Source organism: Bombus pyrosoma, linkage group LG17 (genome assembly GCF_014825855.1).
Source record: "Bombus pyrosoma isolate SC7728 linkage group LG17, ASM1482585v1, whole genome shotgun sequence".
Classification (NCBI taxonomy): domain Eukaryota; kingdom Metazoa; phylum Arthropoda; class Insecta; order Hymenoptera; family Apidae; genus Bombus; species Bombus pyrosoma.
In genome coordinates, this window is record NC_057786.1 from 4,918,941 (window position 1) to 4,928,577 (window position 9,637).

Consider the following 9,637-nt stretch of genomic DNA (forward strand, 5'->3'; position numbering starts at 1 on the left):
GAAATCCACAGCCTGGGATGGCAGGAGGACGGAACCCAGGGGGACGTATCTGCTGGATACTCTGACAAGAAACGAGCTGATGTCGATCAGGACGACGGAAACGTACTCCTTCGCCAGGAATCGACGTACGAGCTTCCCAGATATTTTGAGCGTTAGTAGACGAATGAGGCAGAATTTGAAAAAGAGTTCCGTCATAGATATAGACATAGTCTGCCTCTGATCGTTTATATTCATTGCGTGAATTTATGACAAACAGAAAGAAACAGGCAGGGGGAGATAGCTTTAAATACTCGACGAAAAATGTTGACGAGGGTAAATTCCTGATGAGGCTTGACACAAATATAAATATTATGGACAATGACGGTCGCGACACACGGCGACCAATTCCAGAAACAACTGGAACGTACGTGTGCCGACGAATTGAAGAGGATTTTACCGCCGCGTGGGAGGAGAAATTTTAATTATTGGTGGAACGATGAGTTGTCCGAGTTGAGAAGGGCAACTCTGAGGTCAAGAAGAAGAGTACAACGGGCAGTGCCAGCTAGTAGAGCCAATGCTGGCCACATGGTAGCCGAGTTTAAGGAGGCAAGGAGAAGGTAAAGAAGGGCGATCGAACGCTGCAAGGAGGAAAGGTGGAAAGAGTTTTGCGCAACTCTGGACCAGGATCCCTGGGGGAAGCCATATCGAGTTGTAAGAGCTAAAATGGCTCGGAATATGCCGCCGGAGGGTCTTTGTAAAAACGGAGTTGCGAGAATTCTAGAGGACCTTTTCGTTACCAGAAGAGCGAAGCAGGAAGATGAAGGGCATAGTTTCCGAATCCCACAGACACAAAGGGAAGAGGAGCAAGATCTGCGCGTAACGGAGGAGGACCTGCGAACATGCACAAGGTTACAAGGTAATTTCCCTCCACTCCGCTAGCTCCTTTCACGACCGGAGCCAAAAATCCCTCTTTGACGGTAGCGACCGAGACTATTCTCGGCCACCACTGACTTTTAGGCTGCCGGAATCCTTCTTCTCCACCACTTCGCGTATATCATTAGTGAATTCAAGGAGCTTCGCATGCTTCTTTGGGTGAGGAGAGGTACCCAACGCCCCTTTTTTACTCTTTCTCCTGCTGCTCTCATTACCTCCTCCGACTTCGAACTCACTATCCTCGTAGCTGTGATCCCCGGTCGTATTTCCCGAATAAGAGGGGGGGGCCCGGATCCACCCTCCTCTCGTCGTTTGCCTAGTCATCAGATGACCGTTGGGTCAAGCCTGGAACGCCACTTGAAACACCGACGGAGCCTGGGGGCTCCGGGGCCCTGTGTCGTAATTTTATTCTCTGATATAGACTTTTCCATGTTTGTTTAAATGAAAAGCTTAGTCCAGGGTCATAGCCAGATTCATCATATTTATGTGCCAAGTCCTTCAAAACAAATACCACTCGTAGTCCATTAGCAAGCCAGTCGTCATAATAACTCCATCACTAGTATATAATAGTAACCTTCACTTATCCCATATCTCATCAATTTCTTAAGAAGCAAATCGCAAATATTGTACTGTGCGAGAAGGAGTGTAACATAAAATTAGCTGAGCTCTCATTTGAGTATCCTTCTAACACATATTCCTTATTTCGAACTAAAATTTCTCAATCTTCTTTAACTTAATTACTATCAATTAATTCGCAAGAAAAATAATTTACAACATTATACATTAACTTACTATAGGTTATTATCCATTGTTATCAATTATGTGTGTGCACAATAATACAATGTTTATTATAATTATGTAGTTGTAGTTATTGTATTCAGTATACGTAATTTCCGTTATTAACTTGGTAATTAGTTTAAATTTAACATTTTCAGATTTAATCTAAATTAAAATCTACTTTCATATCTATGTTCGGTTCTGTGTCTTACGTATTCGGTGACTATTTAATATAGCATCACAAGACGAAACTCTTATAGTTCTCTAGTCCATGCTTCTACCAATAAGCCATCAAAACAAGATGGCGACAGACCTGAGAACCTGGTACACGTCGTGCAAGATCATAGCAACCATGTAGAAAATTAAAGCGTGTACTTATGATACTCTATTTGCTTAAGGTGATGTAAACTAGAATTCGTCCGTGTTGAATATTCTTTGGTCGTTACATATGTATCGCACCGTAGTAGCCACGGCTAGTCATCACTGCGCTGGTTATACACACCACACTTTCTCTATTAGTAAGTATACGAATCTAACCTATTATTCGTCTCTATAAGTTGGAGTAACGCAGCTACTATCACATTAACTGACTATTCGAAGTAAATAAAAAATTATTATATCCTAATACTGTAAGTAAAACTTCGCATTAGCTATCCTTATTTTCAGTCTTACAATCAACCTCAACTGTTGCTGCGAGGCATCTATTGGGTCTAAATTTACTTTTTATGTTATTAGGATTAAACTATGTTTAATGAGTAATTATCTTAGCATTAGCTTATCTACATATAATTTATCGAACTTTCTTACTATATATCTATATGGACCAACCTATATTAGGAAATTCTACCAACAACCCATTGCGTCTACACATACTAAGTTCGTATAGAATACCATCGTTACCATCGTAACTTCCTAAAAATTGAAAATATCTATTGTCATGTCAACAAACGACAACAAACAAACGTTTTCCAAACATTTTCAAAAGGAAGACCCCGACGTTTTTTCATCTCCGACAGATATAAATAAATGTAGCGAATCAGAGAAGTCAGTAACAATAATTACCGTACGTCTATCGAATAATAATATTACCATTCATCTATCGAGTAATAATGATATTACCGTTTGTCAACAGAATAATTACCATTCGAAAAGTTAGTTATCATTTTGTCTATCGAAGAGTTAGTTATCATTTTGTCTATCGATGAATTAGTTATCATTCTGTCATGCTAAGAATCATCATTTTTTCAACCGAAGAATTACCATTTTGTCAACCGAAGAATTTTATATCAGTCAGTCTGTCAATCAATTGTCAATATCGAAATCGAGTAAAATTTGAATAAATCATTACATATTGTTAATTTACTTTCGAACAACTTTAATCTTCTCCCGTGCCAGTATTCCCGCACATAACAGGTTTGCCGAAAGTGGAGCTTATTGCCAGTTACATTAAACGTCAGTTAACGCTACCGAACTAAATAGAACGTGACACTATCACCCATAGAATGACTGTAAGTACCAACTATGAATTATATTACATTAAACTAATTCCAGCATTGTTTAATCCAAATTCTCTATCAATATTAAGAATATTTATCCATATATAAATCATGCTATATATGCTATATCATACTATCCAATTGCATTACACCTTAACCTTTGTATTATCTGCATAAAAGCTGCCAGCCGAGAACTCAATTCGCTACTCATTTCCTAATACCTACAATAATACCATTGACTATGTTTACTTTTATTGTTTTATTAATTTTAGGAAGAAGGACCAAAATAATGGACGAACCACGCGGGTTCAACCATATATAGTTTATGCCCATATAGATACGATTTAACCCTGGTTATCATTAAATCATTAAATATGGATATTCCCAAAACAAATTGAAACCCGTACACAATATAAAAGGTGTGTATTACACATTATTCTTATATAATGATCACTCAATCAAAACTAGTTACTATTAATTTATATATCATCCCTATGTATGCTATGCAGCTTCTCCATTAATAAATATACAAATTTAACTCATTATTTGCTTCCATAGATTGGAGTAACCCAACCGCTGGCACGTAAAATAAAAAAGAGAAATCGAAGATGAAAACAAAAATAAAAAAATAAAAAGAGAATTTATTTCTTAACACTTCGCGTTTACACTAATTACAATTTACTTCTGAACTCCAGCCGTGTCTTTCCAAGACTGAAGCTCTTACAATTTTACTTTCAATCGGATCCGTTTCTTTTTTCTTTGTCACCCCTCAATGTCCCCACTATCCACGCATTTGTTAGGCGTCCGCGACCGTCGGACATTCGGAGGAAGGACCGTTGGGATATTGATGGCTCATTAGGCACTTTGGCGATATACATTGTCGCCACATCTTTATCTCCGCCATCGGTCCATCGGATTTGAAATGCGCCGGTCGTGACACTGCCATCGCCTTAAATGACTATTCAAAGTAGTTATACAATTATTCCATCCAAATATGTAAGTAAGCTTCATGTTAGCTAACCTTATTTCCATCCAATCTTACAATCAGCTCCTGCAGTTGCTGAGAGGCCTCTTCAAGGGCAAATTTAAATCCTTATATTATCAGCAATACTATGCTTAAAGAGCCATTATCTTGCCAGCATATCCGTTTACCGAACATACATACAATTTATCTATATCTGCCTCCAACTAAAATCATATTACGCAATTCTACCAGACAAGCCCATTGCATCTACACTTACTAAGTTGATTTGAAATTGATACCTCACAACTTCCTACTATTGAAAATAACCATTCCTACTGTAAAATGTATGCAAGTACTAACAGTAGATCCTATTACATTGAACTAATTTCGGCAATGTTTAATCAAGTTCTCTATTAATGTTAATGTTAAGAATGCTTATCAACTTCTAAATCATACCATATAAGATCTATCATACTATCCCATACCTTATTCATCAACTTCTGTATTTTTTAAATAAAAGCCGTCAATCGAGACATAAATCATTACTCATCTACTAAACCTACAATAATACCCATCGACTTATATAATTATAGGAAGGAAGGACCAAATTAATATACGAACCCCCCGGGTTCATCTATATTTAATTTAATTGTCCATATGGATATGATTAAACCATTATTGTCATACGTAAGGATATTCCAATAATAGATTGACGCACGTACACGATATTAAAGTGTGTATAATACATTTATCATTTATTATGTCCACTTTACCAAATCCAGATAATGTTAATTATATCAACTCCCATATTATGCTATGTACCTCCTCCATTATTAAGTGTACCAATATATCTATTATTTGTTCTCTAGATCGGAGTACCGCAGCTGTTAAATGACTCTTCCCAGTGTCGACCCCATTATTACTTCCAATATGTAAGTAAATAACAACGTATTAGCCAAGCTTATTTCAAGTCTTACCATCAACCCTTACTATTGCTAAAAAGCATTATTATATCCAAATTATCTTAATATACTACTAACATTAAGCTATGTTAACGATTTATTAACTCGCCAGCATATTTGCTACCGAACTATTAAATATTCCCTTAAATTAACAATAACAATTATTTATATTAGCGAAATCTAACTTATCGACATTGTCTAATTATAGAAATAAGGATCCACATTAATGTGCGAACACCAATTAGTTGACTAAATTCAACTGGGCCACAGTTCCGAATTTGGTGCTTGCGAGAACTTACTGTTATCTATTCATTAAACCATCCACTAATATGTAGTTATATATATCTACCTCCAATTTATGTTAGCCACTTCTAACCATTATCCGCCTGCATTTAATCCTTACTAACTAATGGTTATAAATACTAATCCAAATGTGAAGAATCGAGCACAACCCCATGGTAAGGAAGGCTCCTTGTATTAAACATTATCGAACACTTTTGATTATCCAGTAGTAGAATGAGATTATCTAGTTTAGCTTACTAATTAATTATGAAAATCAACAATTAGATTCCATTCATTATTAATATTAAATATCTTCAACATCACTCCATCATTATATTATATAGCTACCGACAATCAAGCATATCACATAATTAATTCAACTACTACTTGCAAGAATACTAATCAACTTCGTTTGATTTTAGGAATGATGTTTCGTCGACCATTCGCGGAGAGACGCGATCGCGAGAAGGCACGTCAACGGGAGTCGTAAATTCCCGTTACGATTAAATAATCGACGCCACGAAATGATCGATCCCCTGATTTCTGTTACGATAATAGGGGTGGTTCAACTGAAATTACACTGAATTAGCAGGTATAGAATAGTGTTTATTTCAACAACTTTATATAAGAACAATAGTTACGCCGATGCGTATATATAAGTGAAATAAATGACGGATTTAAGGTATGAAACTCGTGTTGAATAAGTGTAGAACTGTTGATGACTGCTTGAGCACTCGCTCGAGAGTGCTGGACTCGGAATTGGAGTTGGAATGGGACTAATTTGGAGAGAGTGAGAAACTGAACTCGACTGACTAGCTGCCCTTAAGGTGTCTCGGAGGAAAACTTGCTGTGGGTGTGTTCTTTGACCGAAAAATAGCCTTTTATGATGAACATGTGTTGGGTTTTTCCCGTCTGATGACTGTCCGCTTTCTCCGTGATGTTTAAGAGCGCCTAATAAACTCAAGGATCTTTCCAAAACCCCGCCATAAACTGCAAATATTTCTAGAATTATAGAATTCTCTCGATATGCAATTAGACTGGCAAGCATTTGTGGAGACAATGCAGCTAAAGGCTAATGTCTTTATGGTGGGTCATTGCGTCTATTGAGAATCGGGATGGCTGTAGATTGACCGTTGGCTACCAGGTAGCGAGAGACGGCGCGCAGATGTCCTACGCGACGTAACAAATGAAGTACCAAAATAATGATGAACGATCCACGGATGAAATAATTCTCCATAGACACACTTAATTCAATTTAAATTTATTAATGCACGTAGAAATATCATTTACTATGTTGCATACAAATTTATTACTAGAAATATGTTTATTACAAACCATATTTACTATAATAAATTAAAGCTAAACCATATACCTTGTTGCAACAACTTATTTACTATCAGTTACATTCCACTTAATACAACTTAATACAACTTAATATTTTTTTTCGTGGAGGAAACCTTCATAGGCGCCCGCGCCCTCCGGGGAGAGGGCGCCGGGTAATGCCGGATTCGTACCTCCACGTTTCTCGTCCTGACGATTGGTAGGAGAGTTCCGGGACCTCTTTGCGTATTACTGCCGGGGCACTCCTTCGTCTTCTCCCTGATGGTGTAATCGGAAATCATCCTTGGTTGACTGGGCAGTTAGGAGAGACCACTCCTCCTAACGCCACGCTGTCTGGGCCGTCGTACAAGTCCGAGGGGTGGGCGCAGAACCTCCTCAGCGTTACGGCACCCTCGATGGATGTTGTCCTCTCACCCTTTCTCTCTCTCTCTGCGCGCTCCTTTGCGAGCATGACTTGCTCGCAGTAGGAGCAGACAGCGATGTGCTTCTGTTGCCCCCTTAGCATGGCTTCTACGATCGCCTCAGGGACCAAACTTTCGCTATTGGCGAGTCATAGGACACGGTGCAGTTCCTGCCACGCTGGCGTGTGCTGTTCCGTGTCTTCCTCTTCCTCGCAGTGGTGGCATGCACTAGTCATCTTCCGTCGAATCCTTAGCAGGAACTCCCCAAACGCTCCGTGCCCGGTAAACAGCTGCGTCATCCTGTACGTCAGCGGGAGCCCGCCACGATCTCTCCAGGCCTCTCAGTTCGGTAGGACCGCTCTAACGGCTCGATGAGGCCGTACCGTATCCTCGGCGGCGAGCTGAATGCCCCATCCTTCCCAGGTATCGAGCCTTGCCTCCTCACGGACGTCGCAGACCGACTGGCCGGCGGAGGGTGTAACGGCCAAGCACAAGCTCCGCATGTGATGGTACACCCGTCCGAGAGCTAGGGCCTGTAGCTCGAACGGAGGAGAGCTACGAATTGAACGCTGCCAGCACAGACGCGGACACGTGAGATATGATCCGATATCCCCTGACTATTCGGATGGTGGTAATCCTCTGCAACCTCCTCAGCAACAGTAAGCTGTGACGACTCCTGGGCAAATCTTCCGCCCACACCGGAGCCCCGTACAGGACCCTGGATCGAACCACTCCCTCGTACAGTCGACGAACTTCAAATCCGGCTTCGCCAATGTTTGGTAATAGGCCCCATAAGGCGTTGGCTGCGGCCGTCACTGTAGGGGCCAGGAGCTCAAAGTGCGGCCCAAACATCGATCGTGAGACCCAGGTATTTCATCTGAAGCCCCATCTGTAGTTCCTCTCCGCAGATGTTCACACATTACACGATTCACCGCATCGACGGTTGAGCGGCCCCGTCGAAAACCGTACTGCCTATCGTGCCATTCGTGTACCCGCTGCGATATATGGGCCTCCAGACGGGTGGCGATTATTCTTTCAAGAAGCTTGCTCACCTCGTCCAGAAGACACACCGGCCTGTACAACGCCAGTGAGTCCAAGGGCCAACCCTCCTTCCTTAGCAGAACGAATTTCGCCGTTCGCCATGTCCGGGGGGTAGACACCCTCCCTCAGACATCTTGTAAAGAGGCGTCGTAGACGAGGAGACAAGATGTTCATTGATTCCGCCCAAACCCGTCCTGGTATTCCGTCTGGACTTGGTGCGACGTCCCGAGAGGCCATCCTCTTCGACGCTTCCAGCACCCATTCCACCGTCCAGGTGGTGGATGGTCGTGCCTCTCTCACATCGTCGTGGCAAGCAACGCTGGGTCTATACTTGCGGTCAGTGGGGGGAGGGGCAGGGGCGCAACTTCTTCGTCACTATCCGGTAAGGCCGCCCCCACGGATCTGATTTGAACGTCTGAACAAGATCTCTCCAGGATCGAGCTTTCGCGATCTTGATCTCCCGCTGTAGAATGCGTCGCGCTTCCCTGTACGCCTCGTAGCAGCGGGAGACTTCCTTCATCGTCGCGAATAGAACACTTTGGAACACTCTGTGGGCCCGGACGCAGCGACTCCGAAGCTGCGCAATCTCTCCACCAATGGACGGCTTGATGGTGTCCACCAATGGGCATGGAGCGCGGCATCCAGGCGTCACACGCCGCGCTCATGTCTTGAAGTAGGATCTTCGCCTCCTCGTCGACGCTTCCCTCCGTCGTATGCGCGTCCCAGCTCCAGGCAGCCACGATGACTGCCGCCTGGAGCAGCTTGTTATCCCTCTCCTTGACGCGCCACCTTGGCGGTGGGCGAGAACTCTTGGCTCTCCTCCTCCTTAATAAATAATATAACTTAATACTATCTACTACGTCGCGTGAGATAGTTGAGCAGTATATACCGACCGTCCCAGCAAACGTATTTGTGCTTCAAAGTATTCTACGTTTAGTAAAGAGTTATCTCGTTGACCGTGGATTCGTTATCGAACCTAGAATCATTGTCACTAGCGTCTCGAATATCTAATTACCACGGATACTTGTCGATATCTGTAACAATCGTGTTTGCATTAGTCAATATCTTCTCTATTGCATAACGACAAAGTCTAACCATAACGAAGATTCGTTTCACGCCTTTAACCCCAACCCTAATCATAATGCGAATCCGACATATATAAATAATAACAACCATACTAAGCATTTAGATTCTTAATACATAATACGATAAAATATGCTCACTAATACAAAAACCAACAGTGCTGCCCGAGCAGCCGTGCTAGACGGACGTGTGAAACAGTGCTTCAGTGAAAGTGCGACAAGTGGGAAAACAAAGGACTAACGACAGGCCCATCGCCAAACGGTCGAGAATATAAAATGCAACAGCAAATACCAACGATAAAAATAACAAATAATGGCGAAACCTACTTCATAAATAAAACGACGGATTTAATAAATCTAAATCAAACGACAGATGATG

The 9,637-nt window shown here is 41.7% G+C and overlaps 2 long non-coding RNA genes across 5 annotated transcripts; both read left to right on the top strand.

The window, feature by feature from the left end:
- The first annotated feature begins 1,961 nt into the window (after window positions 1-1,961).
- Window positions 1,962-5,872, top strand: LOC122577006. 4 transcript variants are annotated; one of them, XR_006319999.1, is made up of 5 exons: window positions 1,962-3,197; window positions 3,458-3,604; window positions 3,744-4,882; window positions 5,019-5,081; window positions 5,816-5,859. It is a non-coding gene; the product is annotated as an uncharacterized LOC122577006 (long non-coding RNA). The 4 variants fall into 4 exon arrangements; XR_006319998.1 differs by having other exon boundaries at window positions 1,965-3,197; window positions 3,744-4,181; window positions 5,816-5,872; XR_006319997.1 differs by having other exon boundaries at window positions 1,965-3,197; window positions 3,744-4,181; window positions 4,743-5,081; window positions 5,816-5,866.
- Window positions 5,873-5,923: 51 nt separating this feature from the next.
- On the top strand, window positions 5,924-6,762 carry LOC122577007. The gene is made up of 2 exons (XR_006320000.1): window positions 5,924-5,985; window positions 6,076-6,762. It is a non-coding gene; the product is annotated as an uncharacterized LOC122577007 (long non-coding RNA).
- Window positions 6,763-9,637: the final 2,875 nt, after the last annotated feature.